The sequence below is a fragment of the Oncorhynchus clarkii genome, chromosome 2, assembly GCF_045791955.1.
Source record: "Oncorhynchus clarkii lewisi isolate Uvic-CL-2024 chromosome 2, UVic_Ocla_1.0, whole genome shotgun sequence".
Taxonomy (NCBI): domain Eukaryota; kingdom Metazoa; phylum Chordata; class Actinopteri; order Salmoniformes; family Salmonidae; genus Oncorhynchus; species Oncorhynchus clarkii.
In genome coordinates this window covers 78,913,371-78,928,963 of record NC_092148.1, presented here as the reverse complement: position 1 = coordinate 78,928,963, position 15,593 = coordinate 78,913,371, and the positions used below count along the sequence as shown (strand labels likewise).

Sequence of the window (15,593 nt, the reverse complement as noted above, 5' to 3'; positions counted from 1 at the left end):
AGAGGGGAATAACCGCGGCAGCTTTCCAATCTTGGGGATCTCAGACGATACGAAAGAGAGGTTGAACAGGCTGGTAATAGGGGTTGCAACAATAGCGGCGGATAGTTTTAGAAAGAGAGGGTCCAGATTGTCTAGCCCAGCTGATTTGTACGGGCCCAGGTTTTTGTAGCTCTTTCAGAACCTGCTATCTGGATTTGGGTGAAGGAAAAGTGAAGGTGAAGGAAAAGCTGGGGAGGCTTGAGCTTGGTTCCCAACTTTCTAAACAATACCTAACCATCTTTGGTATAGTGTCGCAATAATATTTGAATTGAGGAAGTATCCGCAGTAGACGTCCTAAATGCCTCCAAGCCTTCAGATGTGAGCTAAACAGTGCACTTGCACTTGAGATGCCTTTTAAGGCAATGGATGTGAAAGTGAGCTTGTAATTTCCAAATGTATAGGTCAGTTGTATGCTGCTTTGCGATCTATTAACAGCAAGGGTTACAATAAATAGGCGCAATGTTTTTTACTGATGCATTTGAAAATATTCAACTCATACGCACAAAACATATGAACAAAAGCATTCACTGCGAAGGTTGATACATGTAGGCCGTTCATATATAGGCTATTCGTAAAACTTCTTTCAATGTATCGAATCAGATACTGTTTTCTTGCTGAAATCTTGAGCAATACCTGCCAAACATAGACATTTCTCTCAAAACACAGGGATGTTGATTCGCACAGGACTAGTATTATCAGAGGACCTTGGAGTTATTCTGTCTGGAATTGTTACTCTCCTGCCATGTACAGATTACTGACATGGCAGATTCGGACGGAACAAAATTGACAGATGTGGTGTTTTGTGCTTGTGCACATAATTACATTACCTGACCACCCCCAGTAAAACTAATCCCATCCGAAAAGGGCTTAAAACAAGAGCTGTTTCCTCGTCTCTGCTGCTGCTGCTTCCACCACATTGTTCTCAATCCCAATATGCTGGTTCATTTTGCAATTATGCACATAGCATCATAGGGAAAGGAGCCAATTCTACAGAGCACTGAAGATTATGTTTCAGAACCGCGGACAGCGACCATATTCAACACAGGAGAAGGCGCATTTGTTACAAATGAATTGAGTCATTAGTGTTGCACCATTATTTTAACAATATAACCATATACATTTTCAGTGTCATGTCTCAGAGTGAAGGACTGTGCCATCCCTGTGGCCTCCGCAATGAATTAGTCTACTGAGACAGGCGTGAATCAGACAGATGTCTTGTGCTCCATGAAAAAAAATGTGCGAATGCCCGACTAAAGAAATCTCGGTCGACCAACAGCCTATCGACCAAACAATCTACCAGTCGACTAAATGGGGTCAGCCCTAGTACACTTACTGTATAGCCCCTTCTACCACACTTCACTCAAGTAGTGTGGCTGGGGCTTTGTGTGTATTGCAAACATCTGGCCAAGTTCTTATCACCATGGGAAAAGGTCGGAGGACAAGACTCTGTGTTATCCTAGCTATGAGGCCCAGTCTCAGTTTGACACACCATGACAGCCATGACAGCCATGACAGTGGTGTGGGGTTTTATTTGAACAGCATCAGACTGAAGATGTGCTTCTCATTACTGGGGAATTTGTGCCTTGTACCCTCCCCTCCCTGCTTCCGTGAGAGAATGCCTGCAGCATTCTCTTCAGTCTCCTCAGATGCCAAGCCCATGAACACACTTTACCAAGTAGGCGAAATTGAGTAAATTCACTAAATTGAATTATGCAGAGAGAGGGGGTGTAAGACTGCAATGAGGCACGAGGAATAGTTAGGTTTTGATTTCTCTCTCAACCAGGAAGTGAGCATTGTTGTGTGAGTACTTCAGCCTACTCTCAAAAGCATTGGGGGATCGTGAGGGAGAGACAGATAGCTTTTCAATAGATACATAATTAGGTTCTGCTTATGTATGCTTATAACAGCGAAGAACCATATCATTAACCACTGTGTGTAATCAACAAAATATTGTCTAGCTACCCAACCACTAAAAATATATATTAATTACATATCGGGGTGGTTATTTTTAACACAAGCACAGGGACCACAAAGAATGCAGTGATTGACAGCGTCGAAAGCCTTGGCCAGGTCGATGAAGACGGCTGCACAGTACTGTCTTTTATCGATGGCGGTTATGATATTGTTTAGGACCTTGAGCGTGGCTGAGGTGCACCCGTGACCAGCTCGGAAAACAGATTGCATAGCGGAGCAGGTACGGTGGGATTTGAAATGGTCGGTGATCTGTTGGTTCACTTGACTTTCGAAGACTTTAGAAAGTCAGGGCAGGATGGATATAGGTCTGTAACAGTTTGGGTCCAGAGTGTCTCCCCCTTTGAAGAGGGGGATGACTGCGGCCGCTTTAAAATCTTTAGGAATCTCAGACGATACGAAAGAGAGGTTAAAAAGGGGTTGCAACAACGGCGTCGGATAATTTTAGGAAGAGAGGGTCCAGATTGTCTAGCCCAGCTGATTTGTAGGGATCCAGATTTTGCAGCTCTTTCAGAACATCAGCTATCTGGATTTGGGTGAAGGAGAAACGGGGGGGGGGGGGGGGGGGGGGCTTGGGCCAGTTGCTGCGGGGGGTGTAGAGCTGTTGGCCGGGGTTGGGGTAGCCAGGTGGAAAGCATAGCCAGTCATAGAGAAAGTCTTATTGAAATTCTCGATTATCGTGGATTTATCAGTGATGACAGTGTTGACTAGTCTCAGTGCAGTGGGCAGCTGGGAGGAGGTACTCTTATTCTCCATGGACTTTACAGTGTCACAAAACTTTTTGGAATTAGTGCTGCAAGATGCAAATTTCTGTTTGAAAAAGCTAGCCTTAGCTTTCCTAACTGATTGTGTATATTGGTTCCTGACTTCCCTGAAAAGTTGCATATCGCGGGGACTAGTGCAGTACGCCACAGGGTGTTTTTGTGCTGGTCAAGGGCAGTCACGTCCGGGGTGAACCAAGGGCTATATCTGTTCTTAGTTCTACACTTTTTTTAGAAGTAAGAATGTCTTTGTTTTTAGAACTAAGAAAGTATAAGTCTTTACTAGGTAAAGCCCAGCCTTATCTCTGCTCACTGGTCACTATAGCAACACCCAACCGTAGCACGCGCTCCAGCAGGTATATTGCACTGGTAATCCTCAAAGCCAACACTTACTTTGGCCGCCTTTCCTTCCAGTTCTCTACTGTCAATGACTGGAGTGAATTGCAAAAATCTCTGAAACTGGAGTCTTATATCTCCCTCTGTAACTTTAAGCATCAGCTGTCAGAGCAGCTTACCGATCACTGTACCTGTACACAGCCAATCTGTAAATAGAACACCCAACTCATCCCCATATTATTACTTACCCTCTTGCTCGTCTGCACCCCAGTATTTCTACTTGCACATGCTCATCTGCACATCTACCACTCCAGTGTTAATGCTAAATTGTAATTATTTCGCCTCTATGGCCTATTTATTGCCTTACCTCCCTACTCTTCTACATTTGCACACACTGTACATAGATTTTTCTATTTTTCTTTTCTATTGTGTTATTGACTGTACGTTTGTTTACGTGTAACTCTGTGTTGTTATTTTTGTCGCACTGCTTTGCTTTATCTTGGCCAGGTCGCAGTTGTAAATGAGAACTTGTTCTCAACTGGCCTACCTGGTTAAATAAAGGTGAAATAAAAAACTAAAAATACAAGCAGTCAGAGGTCATACACGCAGTGAGGTGTTCACCATGTGCATCAAACCCCACTTATCTGTCTCATCCTCTGGATACCAGAGTAAACACAAAATGTCCATAGCGCTCTTCATCCTATCTCTAACACCGATGAGCACCTTCAAGAATTCTGAAAAGTCAGCCACGAAACACATCTACACTAAAGGCATAGCAACAACAAAAAATACAAAATAAAAAGGGAGAAAACATAAAACATAGAACAAGACGATGTAGAACTATCAGGTGGGACACAAAGGAGACTTTCCGAGCTAGGTTAGCTGTCATCTGGCTTATTGATTTGGCCGATTAGAGAAGCCACAGCTAGACTGCATTTTCCTCATCCCAGCTGGCTACAGCAGACTATTAGAGGGAAGCTGTGTGGACTCTGACCTTGAGGACTGGAGAGGGCTGAGAAATGCTTTTGTGCTCCTCAGCTCCTCATAATGAATGGTCCAGTAGGAGATTTCATGGACCAGACGACCCTGCTGTGAGTTATGGATGGTGATCCAATAATGTGCATTCCAGAACACAACGGTTTCCTCAATTACGGTGCAGGAAATGGTTTGAGGATTGTTACCCTCTAGGGGCAAAACATCAAGAAATAACGAGAGAATACAACACTTCGTTTTTGCCATCACATTGAACTTTTACAGTGCGTTTCCCCACACTTGTAACAACAAATAATGTCATGATGTTTATTATGATTACAGCTGAAGGGACATCCAACTCAGCAATGAAAGCATGGAGCCTAATTGGTCTGTTTGCCCAAAGACAAAGATAACTAAGAATATTCCACTGATTAAAGAAAAGAACTCACGCTATGTAGCCTAAGAGATTAACTCACACATTGACAAAGGATAAAGGGCTAGACTTTGCTGCTTGGAGCCAGTCGGGTGGTGATGATGGCCCAGTACATTACTGGGGCCATGATCCCACCCATCCAGGACATCTACTTTAAACGGTGCTACACACACACTCACGCTACACACATCACAACTGCTACTACCAGACTCTTATTTTGCTATTGCTAATACTGCATAATTTAAACACTTGCCCCTGGTTGGAGTGGTGTAAAGCTCGCCACCATTGTACTCTGGATCAGTGGAAATACGTTTAGTGGAATGATTAATCACGCTTCACCATCTGGCATTCCGTCAGATGAATCTGGGTTTGGCGGATGCCAGGAGAACGCTACTGACCGAATGCATAGTGCCAACTCTAAAGTTTGGTGGAGGAGGAATAATGGTTTGGGCTAAGACCCTTTGTTTCAGTGAAGGGAAATCTTAACGCTACAGCATACAATGACATTCTAGACGAATCTGTGCTTTCAACTTTGTGGCATCAGTTTGGGGAAGGCCCTTTCCTGTTTCAGCATGACAATGCCCCCGTGTACAAAGCAAGGTCCAAACAGAAATTGTTTGTCGAGATCAGTGTGGAAAAACTTGACTGGCTTGCACAGAGCCTTGACCTCAACCCCATTGAACACCTTTGGGATGAATTGGAAAGACGACTACGAGCCAGGTCTAATCGCCCAACATCAGTGCCCGGCCTCACTAATGCCCTTGTGACTGAATGGAAGCAAGTCCCAGCGGCAATATTCCAACATCTAGTGGAAAGCCTTCCCAAAAGATTGGAAGCTGTTTTAGCAGCAAAGGGGGGACCAACTCCATATTAATGCCCATGATTTGGGAATGAGATGTTCGACGAGCAGGTGTCCACATACTTTTGGCAATTTAGTGTATGATACGAGCATAGCATACAAGGCTTTAAACAGGAAGAAGAGCTTAGTGGATTAATAGATTCTTAGCTACCACAACACTTTTTTCAGCTGCTCTTGGTGAAAGGCGTTGAGCTAATTTCACTCACAGGGGTCATGCTAAACGTATCTTAGAGCCAGACTTCAATAATAAATGCGGCTACAGTTAACATCATGGAGTAGTACGAGATACAGGCCTAGGGCTAGGCCAATATGTGTGTGTTTAAAGGTCTTGAGTAGCTTTAAGTAGCTTGCCGGGTGGGGTGTGATTTTCCTGCTCTCTACAGCATTAGGGAGCAGATTTCAGCTGGTCTAGCAGGAGCATTCAGGGTGAAGGACATTTTTCCCCCAGGATGGAGCAGATGTGGCCCTAAGATCAACCCAAGGCTCTCTGACTGGCTGCTACAGGCTCAGTGAACAACCATGGCCCAGGGTACTGTACATACTGTGTCTGTCAGTGTCTACCAATGTGTTTCATACATACGGAGTGTAGGCCCTGCAGGCATATTCAGCATAGGAACTTGTAAAAATCCCTTTTTACAATGTGTTATTACGAAGGGATAATCAGCTTATTACTGAGCAGGCTGAATGATTCTTGGATGTTGATTCTTAGCCTAATACACGTTAATAACAGGATCATAAAACTTAACCCTAGTTAATTTCAATACTTGTTAAATGTTAAGAAGAATAGGTTGGGAAGTGAGATGCTAATTTGATGATGTTATAACTGGACTGTACAGAAACTAGCCGAGAACAGAGCAAAACAGATAAGGACAGAAGAGGAGAGATAGACCCTGGCAATAGGACCGAAAATAATTCTGTATTTCGCTGAAACATTAATAACACACTCAATTTTGCAGAGGGAAAGAGGCCTTTGTATGTAGGTAGAATCATGGCCACATAGACAATAAAAGTCCCTTCGTCATGATTTGAAGTTGTTTAAAATTGTTAGTTTTTTTGTAAGTGCTGTTGGTTTGGCCATTCAGTTCCTGGTAAGAGCAAAGCATCTAGAAAAAAACCTTGGAAACTTTTAGTTGTAATTGACATTTGTGACAACCTCTGTTTATAGAATGAGCCTAATGGAAAACCCAGTTCCTGTTATTTTGTTACTTTGTTCTCTGGTCAGGGAAGTTTTAATAGAAACAGAGAAAAAAACACACAGATTATTTGACTAATAACTCTACAGTCCTATGTGTAGCAATGGGAGCAGTTCTCTCAAATCTCAAACTGAGTAAATGTGTCACTCCAATCACTGAGTTGAAACTATAGGCCTAAGCATCAACAGGTGGATTGAATGTCTAAGATCCACCATCAAAAAATTATGTTTGATCTCCAGGAACGTATGAAATTGGACAGAATTACTTTTGATGAAGGTAAAATAGGAGGGCATAAGTATGAAAAGGTCAGTTATTGTGGCTTACTATAAAATAATAAAAAAGTGGTAACACTGTAGCCTACAGTCTTGCATCAGCAGGTCTAACATTACAAGTGTGAAGTTATCTACAGATTTATGGGGTAGAAATGATTTGGGACATTTGTGTCATGTGGCACTGGTATACAATTTACTTTGCCTGGTGAATTATTTTGTATTATATTAAGCCTACCCCTATATGGAAATATGTTTAGAAGTATTCCTCCTAATTGGAAAATACTCTAATAATAGGTCTACTACTGTGTTAGAATACCGTTCTTCACTTTGCCAATGAGACAACCTCACACTCAACGTCAACAAAACTAAGGAGATGATTGTGGACTTCAGGAAACAGCAGAGGGAACACCCCCCTATCCACATCGATGGAACAGTAGTGGAGAGGGTAGCAAGTTTTAAGTTCCTCGGCATACACATCACAGACAAACTGAATTGGTCCACTCACACAGACAGCATCGTGAAGAAGGCGCAGCAGCGCCTCTTCAACCTCAGGAGGCTGAAGAAATTCGGCTTGTCACCAAAAGCACTCACAAACTTCTACAGATGCACAATCGAGAGCATCCTGGCGGGCTGTATCACCGCCTGGTATGGCAACTGCACCGCCCTCAACCGTAAGGCTCTCCAGAGGGTAGTGAGGTCTGCACAACGCATCACCGGGGGCAAACTACCTGCCCTCCAGGACACCTACACCACCCGATGTCACAGGAAGGCCATAAAGATCATCAAGGACATCAACCACCCGAGCCACTGCCTGTTCACCCCGCTATCATCCAGAAGGCGAGGTCAGTACAGGTGCATCAAAGCTGGGACCGAGAGACTGAAAAACAGCTTCTATCTCAAGGCCATCAGACTGTTAAACAGCCACCACTAACACTGAGTGGCTGCTGCCAACACACTGACACTGACTCAACTCCAGCCACTTTAATAATGGGAATTGATGGGAAATGATGTAAATATATCACTAGCCACTTTAAACAATGCTACCTTATATAAATGTTACTTACCCTACATTATTCATCTCATACGCATACGTATATACTGTACTCTATATCATCGACGGTATCCTTATGTAATACATGTATCACTAGCCACTTTATACTATACTATGCCACTTTGTTTACATACTCATCTCATTTGTACATACTGTACCCGATACCATCTACTGTATCTTGCCTATGCTGCTCTGTACCATCACTCATTCATATATCCTTATGTACATATTCTTTATCCCCTTACACTGTGTACAAGACAGTAGTTTTGGAATTGTTAGTTAGATTACTTGTTATTACTGCATTGTCGGAACTAGAAGCACAAGCATTTCGCTACACTCGCATTAACATCTGCTAACCATGTGTATGTGACAAATAAAATTTGATTTGATTTGATTTGATTTGATTTGAGTGACGTTTAAAAACGTTATATCTCTATGAACTCAAAATACACTACATGACTAAAAGTATGTGGACACATGCTCATGGAACATCTCATTCCAAAATCATGGGCATTACTATGGAGTTGGTTTGCCTGTTGCTGCAAAACAGCCTCCACTCTTCTGGGAAGGCTTTCCACTAGATGTTGGAACATTGCTGCGGGGTCTTGCTTCCATTCAGCCACAACAGCATTAGTGAGGTCGGGCACTGGTGTTGGGCGATTAGGCCTGGCTCGCAGTCAACGTTCCAATTCATCCCAAAGATGTTCAATGGGGTTGAGGTCAGGGCTCTACGCAAGCAAGTAAAGTTCTTCCACACTGATCTCGACAAACCATTTCTCTGTGGACCTCGCTTTGTGCACGGGGCATTTTCATGCTGAAACAGGAAAGTGCTTTCCCCAAACTGGTGCCACAAAGTTGGAAGCACAGAATTGTCTAGAATGTCATTGTATGCTGTAGGGTTCTGACTTCCCTTCACTCTAACTAAGGGGCCTATCCCGAACTATGAAAAACACCCCCGACCATTATTCCTCCTCCACCAAACTTTACAGTTTACATTTCACATTTTAGTCATTTAGCAGATGCTCTTATCCATACGTTTTTGGCACTATGCATTGTGGCCAGAGCATGTGAGCAGAGCGGAGCGAAGAGTGGAGTGTGCCTAATTTGACTGGAGCGTGGAGCGAGATTCTCAAAAGTATAGGAGCTTTCGCCTTCTTGCCCGCTCCAGTAGTGCTCACTTCACGAGCTCAGGTCATGCCCGCCCCAGCAAAGCCCCTTGCTTTAGTTACTGTCATGGAGTTCGCTAAATATTTTCATAAAGAAACTGGTAAAACACAGTTACTAAATCAAGGTGACTTATAAAGATGAGAACCAAGAGGAAGAGAGGGAGTGCGGTGATGTAGTGTCGACAACTAATCATTATGGAATCTGAAGACACTTATCCCAAAAGCATTATGGTGTACTTACTACGTGCACATGCTAAAAGAAAGTAACGAGGTGGGTCGTTAACCAAGTGTGTCATTGTAGCAAAGTATTTATAAACTAAAAATCTGATCTCTTAAAAGTTTCGTTCATCTTCGTTTTATTATCTATACAATGGGCCATAATTGATTTTGGCCCAATAGGCCTGGCATATTCCCAAATTCAAGGAGCTTTCCGTTTTGATTGGGTTAATTTGCCTAAAAACCTGTACCTATATACACCAATTGTTTCAAAAAACTTTGCATCTCTGCCCAGCCTGGCAAGAGTGGCCAACGGGGTGTTTATCATCCCCAGTGGCTTTGCAAGTGTGGAGAGGATATTCTCCGCTTCTGGCCTGTTCTCCAGGCACCATCACATGAGCCAGAAGCCACAGACTGGCCAGACTCGTTTTTCTAAAAATGTATTCTAAAAATGAATTCAAAGGCACTAAGTCATTTCATGTTTAATTTGTATTTAATTCTAAGTAAGTCACAACCTTTATGCGCAATGTATAGACTATAATAATGTAATACAATGAAATGTTGTTTAATTAAATGCTGAGCTCTTTATGTCCCCACCAGCCTATTGTGTCGCACTCGCAAATGCTTCACAGTGTATTTATTTTTAACGTAGTCTTGAAATAATTTAAATAATATAGAATCAATTATTCATTTTCGTTCCTTCTCAGGCTCCCTGTTTGGCTCCTCACCTATTTAAAGTGTTTATATGCTATTTAATATGACATGTAGGCTATTTGAAATTATGTTCACTTCTAACGTTCACCTTGTCATGTTTATTAAAATACTTTTAATTAAAATCCATATGGTTTAGTTTCAATACTTAAAAAACAATTGGTAGGTCCAGGTAGTCACAAAAATAGATGGGTGTTGGTTAAATTGTGATTTTAATGAATGGAGCGAATTTGGGGCGGGAGTGGTTTTTAGGAAAGGACAAGGAGCGCAGGTGAGCAATGAGCGGGATTTCCAACCGCTCAACTCCGCATACGTGTTCTAATTGGGGCAGGTAAAGTTCTCCTGGCATCCACCAAACCCAGATTCGTCTGTCGGACCAGATGTTGAAGCGTGATTCATCACTCTAGAGAACGCATTTCCACTGCTCCGGGGTCCAATGGCAGCTGTACACCACTCCAGTCGACGCTTTGCATTGCGCATGTTGATTTTAGGCTTGTGTGCGTGCGGCAACTCGGTCATGGAAACCCATTACATGAAACTCCAGACAAACAGTTATTGTGCTGACGTTGCTTCCAGAGGCAGTTTGGAACTTGGTAGTGAGAGTTGCAACCAAGGACAGATGCTTTTTATGTACTACGCGCTTCAGCACTCGGTGGTTCTGTTCTTCACAGCTGAGTCTGTGTTGCTCCAAGACATTTCCACTTTACAATAACAGCACTTACAGCTGACAGGGGCAGCTCTAGTAGGGCAGAAATTTGATGAACTGACTTGTTGGAAAAGGTGGCATCTTATGATGGTGCCACGTTGAAAGTCACTGAGCTCTTCAGTGAGGCCATTCTACTGTAAATGTTGGTATATGGCGATTGCATGGCGGTGTGCTCGTTCGTGCACACCTGTCAGCAACGGGTGTGGCTGAAATAGCCAAATCCACTCATTTGAAGGTGTGTCCACATACTTTTGTATACATAGTGTACTTCCAAATGGCTCCTCCCCCTCGCCCATGTGTCAAAGCAGCAGGGTTCTCGCCAACAGAGCCAAATGTTTACAGCGAAGACAAAATGTACGCAATCGTTGCTACCATGGCACAATATCAATTCATATAAATCAAAGTAGCCTATATGGAAACTAAGCCGGTATAAAACATCAGGACGTCAAAAGCCACAACGTCGTGATCATTTCGACTGGAACATCATTATCACATTGATTTAGGTTCGATAGACAGACCATAACCGCGAGAGGACTTCAAATCATTATGTTTTTCAAAAGCAAACTCATGCAGTGGGCGCATTTAACATTGTATAAAGCGGAAGTTATAAAGATACAATGAATACGATTTACATATTAGTAGTCCAGTTATAGCGAGCTGCGGCGCTACATTTGGAAACAAGCGGAAAGTATGTGGCACGGCAAATTATTAGATCGAATAGCGAAATACTTTCGGCCTACCTTTTCTACAAAACTCCCGTAAATCTATGCAGCAACTTGTCCACTATTCTTGATGTTCAGTCGTTGCCCAACTTTTAGGAACTTGGGACTCTGCTGTGACGTTCAGGAATACTATGGAGCGAGGAGAGAGATTATGGGAGGATGGAGGCGACTGTTTTCGGGAGAAATGCTGAGACGCTCAATGGTAGGCAAGACTTCATTCTGGATTTTATGAAGCCGATATTTTTTCTACAAAGTATCCTCCTGTTTGTTTTTCGCTCCACTTGTAATAATAATAATAATATGATGACACGATGTATCAAAAATCAATTATACGATGTAGTATCAGATACTGACTCAATGTAACATGGACAGTTGAATCACTTTATTTTGAGGGTCAAATGTGTGTTGAACACAACAGGGAATTTGTGGCTTTAAAGACACATCCTGCATTATTTCTAAATACTGACTCAAACACAGAGGGGATACATACTGTATTTCACAACTATTTTACATTACACTCCCTCTACTTCATTGTCAAACAAGTTCAGAAGACATGTTGAATACCATCTGAACCATCATGTTGCCTGGCCAGAGGTTTAAGGAGTTGGGGAACTAATAACACTAGGAAGCCAATGCAGGCAGAGTTGAATAGCCTTGTGGTCACCTCCATGCTTTGTGTAATGCAGTCACATCTAGCCCCCTGGAGGCCATTCCCTAGACTTCAATTACAAGCTGGTGAGGTTGGGAACATTCCATTAAAATTCATTTTCACTGTATAATTGTTTTAGTTTCTGATATCACACATTACATTCCAAGATGGCATAGCAGTTCATACGTCTTTTGTCCTCGTCTTGTCGTGTCCCGTATATATATATATATATATATATATATATATATATATATCTTTTTTTTAAATTCACATACCTTTTTATATTTTTTAAAATTTTTCCATAAACTCATCTTCAAAACACTCCTGCAACCCGCCTCACCAATTTATATTTATAAAAAAAGTATTATTTACCTCAAATCTGTAATCCTCCAAGAAGCTAGCCAGAAACTAGCCAGAAGCTAATCCAGAAGCTAACCAAAAGCTAATCAAAAGCTAATCAGAAGCTAATCAGAAGCTAGTTAGCTTCTTTACTGGCTAATCGTTAGTATTCAGCTAACCACGGTTTTGGTCATCAGCTATCCTTTAGCTCGAAAATCTATCGGCAGTTTTGTACGGAGCAGCTCGGCTCGGAACGGAACATACCGGACCAATTTTTCTCTCCATGTCCCTGGATTTCAACCGCTAACTCTGAACATTCATACCCGGATCTCGCGGCTAGCTAGCTGCTATCCGTGTGACTATCGGCTTTCGGCGATTCCGGAGCAAACATCAATTATTCCGGAGCTAGCCAGCTGAAGAATTCCATCAATCACTCCTGGGCTACAATCACTTATCCGGACCCGTTTTACTGCCTACGCGGAGCCCCACCGGGCCTTCACAACTGGACTGCCGACGTTATCTACCCGAAGGAGTTATCCGGCTGGCTCCTCCGTCGCGACGTTACCTGAACGCCTATCTGCGGCCCGCTAACCGTTAGCTGTCTTATCGGCTGCTATCTGAATAGACCTATCGGACAATTTATTTATTTATTTGTATTATTATTTTTTCTTTTTTTCTTTTTTATTCTTGGGCCTCTGTAACTATATCTATTGTTTTTTTGTTGTTGTGTGATTTGGATTAATCCCCTCTACCACACGGAACCCCACTAATCTACTGACGGAACGCAAGAGGTGGCTAATAACAGACCTCCATCCTATGCTAGCTTGCTACCGATGGCCTGGCTAGCTGTCTAAATCGCCGTGACCCCCAAACAACCTCTCTACTCACTGGACCCTTTTGATCACTCGACTAAGCATGCCTCTCCTTAAATGTCAATATGCCTTGTCCATTGCTGTTCTGGTTAGTGTTTATTGGCTTATTTCACTGTAGAGCCTCTAGTCCTGCTCACTATACCTTATCCAACCTATTAGTTCCACCACCCACACATGCAATGACATCTCCTGGTTTCAATGATGTTTCTAGAGACTCTCTCTTTTCATCACTCAATACCTAGGTTTACCTCCACTGTATTCACAACCTACCATACCTTTGTCTGTACATTATACCTTGATGCTATTTTATCGCCCCCAGAAACCTCCTTTTACTCTCTGTTCTAGACGACCAATTCTTATTGCTTTTAGCCGTACCCTTATTTTACTCCTCCTCTGTTCCTCTGGCGATGTAGAGGTGAATCCAGGCCCTGCAGGGCCTAGCTCCACTCCTATTTCCCCAGGCGCTCTCTTTTGACGACTTCTGTAACCGCAATAGCCTTGGTTTCATGCATGTTAACATTAGAAGCCTCCTCCCTAAGTTTGTTCTATTCACTGCTTTAGCACTCTGCCAACCCGGATGTTCTAGCTGTGTCTGAATCCTGGCTTAGGAAGACCACCAAAAATTCAGACATTTTAAATCCAAACTACAACATTTTCAGACAAGATAGAACTGCCAAAGGGGGCGGTGTTGCAATCTACTGCAAAGATAGCCTGCAGAGTTCTGTCCTACTATCCAGGTCTGTACCCAAACAATTTGAACTTCTACTTTTAAAAATCCACCTCTCTAAAAACAAGTCTCTCACCGTTGCCGCCTGCTATAGACCACCCTCTGCCCCCAGCTGTGCTCTGGACACCATATGTGAACTGATTGCCCCCCATCTATCTTCCGAGCTCGTGCTGCTAGGCGACCTAAACTGGAACATGCTTAACACCCCAGCCACCCTACAATCTAAACTTGATGCCCTCAATCTCACACAAATTATCAATGAACCTACCAGGTACCTCCCCAAAGCCTTAAACACGGGCACCCTCAGATATCATCCTAACCAACTTGCCCTCTAAATACACCTCTGCTGTCTTCAACCAAGATCTCAGCGATCACTGCCTCATTGCCTGCATCCGTAATGGGTCAGCGGTCAAACAACCTCCACTCATCACTGTCAAACGCTCCCTGAAACACTTCAGCAAGCAGGCCTTTCTAATCGACCTGGCCGGGGTATCCTGGAAGGATATTGATCTCATCCCGTCAGTAGAGGATGCCTGGATATTTTTTTTAAAATGCCTTCCTAACCATCTTAAATAAACACGCCCCATTCAAGAAATTTAGAACCAGGAACAGATATAGCCCTTGGTTCTCCCCAGACCTGACAGCCCTTAACCAACACAAAAACATCCTATGGCGTTCTGCATTAGCATCGAACAGCCCCCGTGATATGCAGCTGTTCAGGGAAGCTAGAAACCATTATACACAGGCAGTTAGAAAAGCTAAGGCTAGCTTTTTCAAGCAGAAATTTGCTTCCTGCAACACTAACTCAAAAAAGTTCTGGGACACTGTAAAATCCATGGATAATAAGAACACCTCCTCCCAGCTGCCCACTGCACTGAAGATAGGAAACACTGTCACCACTGATAAATCCACCATAATTGAGAATTTCAATAAGCATTTTTCTACGGCCATGCTTTCCACCTGGCTACTCCTACCCCGGTCAACAGCACTGCACCCCCCCACAGCAACTCGCCCAAGCCTTCCCCATTTCTCCTTCTCCCAAATCCGTTCAGCTGATGTTCTGAAAGAGCTGCAAAATCTGGACCCCTATAAATCAGCCGGGCTAGACAATCTGGACCCTTTCTTTCTAAAATTATCTGCCGAAATTGTTGCCACCCCTATTACTAGCCTGTTCAACCTCTCTTTCGTGTCGTCTGAGATTCCCAAAGATTGGAAAGCAGCTGCGGTCATCCCCCTCTTCAAAGGGGGGGACACTCTTGACCCAAATTGCTACAGACCTATATCTATCCTACCATGCCTTTCTAAGGTCTTCGAAAGCCAAGTCAACAAACAGATTACCGACCATTTCGAATTTTACCATACCTTCTCTGCTATGCAATCTGGTTTCAGAGCTGGTCATGGGTGCACCTCAGCCACGCTCAAGGTCCTAAATGATATCTTAACCGCCATTGATAAGAAACATTACTGTGCAGCCGTATTCATTGATCTGGCCAAGGCTTTCGACTCTGTCAATCACCACATCCTCATCGGCAGACTCGACAGCCTTGGTTTCTCAAATGATTGCTTCGCCTGGTTCACCAACTACTTCTCTGATAGAG

The 15,593-nt window shown here is 43.1% G+C and overlaps 2 protein-coding genes across 2 annotated transcripts in view; one reads left to right on the top strand and one right to left on the bottom strand.

The window, feature by feature from the left end:
• Window positions 1-11,594, bottom strand: part of LOC139374424 (solute carrier family 45 member 3-like) — a 68,465-nt gene extending 56,871 nt beyond the window's left edge. Inside the window, exon 1 of the mRNA XM_071115475.1 lies at window positions 11,427-11,594. The gene's annotated coding sequence lies outside the window, so the exon portion shown is untranslated. The remainder of the gene's footprint in view (window positions 1-11,426) is intronic.
• The window catches only part of LOC139374408 (RAD51-associated protein 1-like), a 35,644-nt gene continuing 31,530 nt past the window's right edge, over window positions 11,480-15,593 (top strand). The window contains exon 1 of the mRNA XM_071115470.1: window positions 11,480-11,610. The gene's annotated coding sequence lies outside the window, so the exon portion shown is untranslated. The remainder of the gene's footprint in view (window positions 11,611-15,593) is intronic.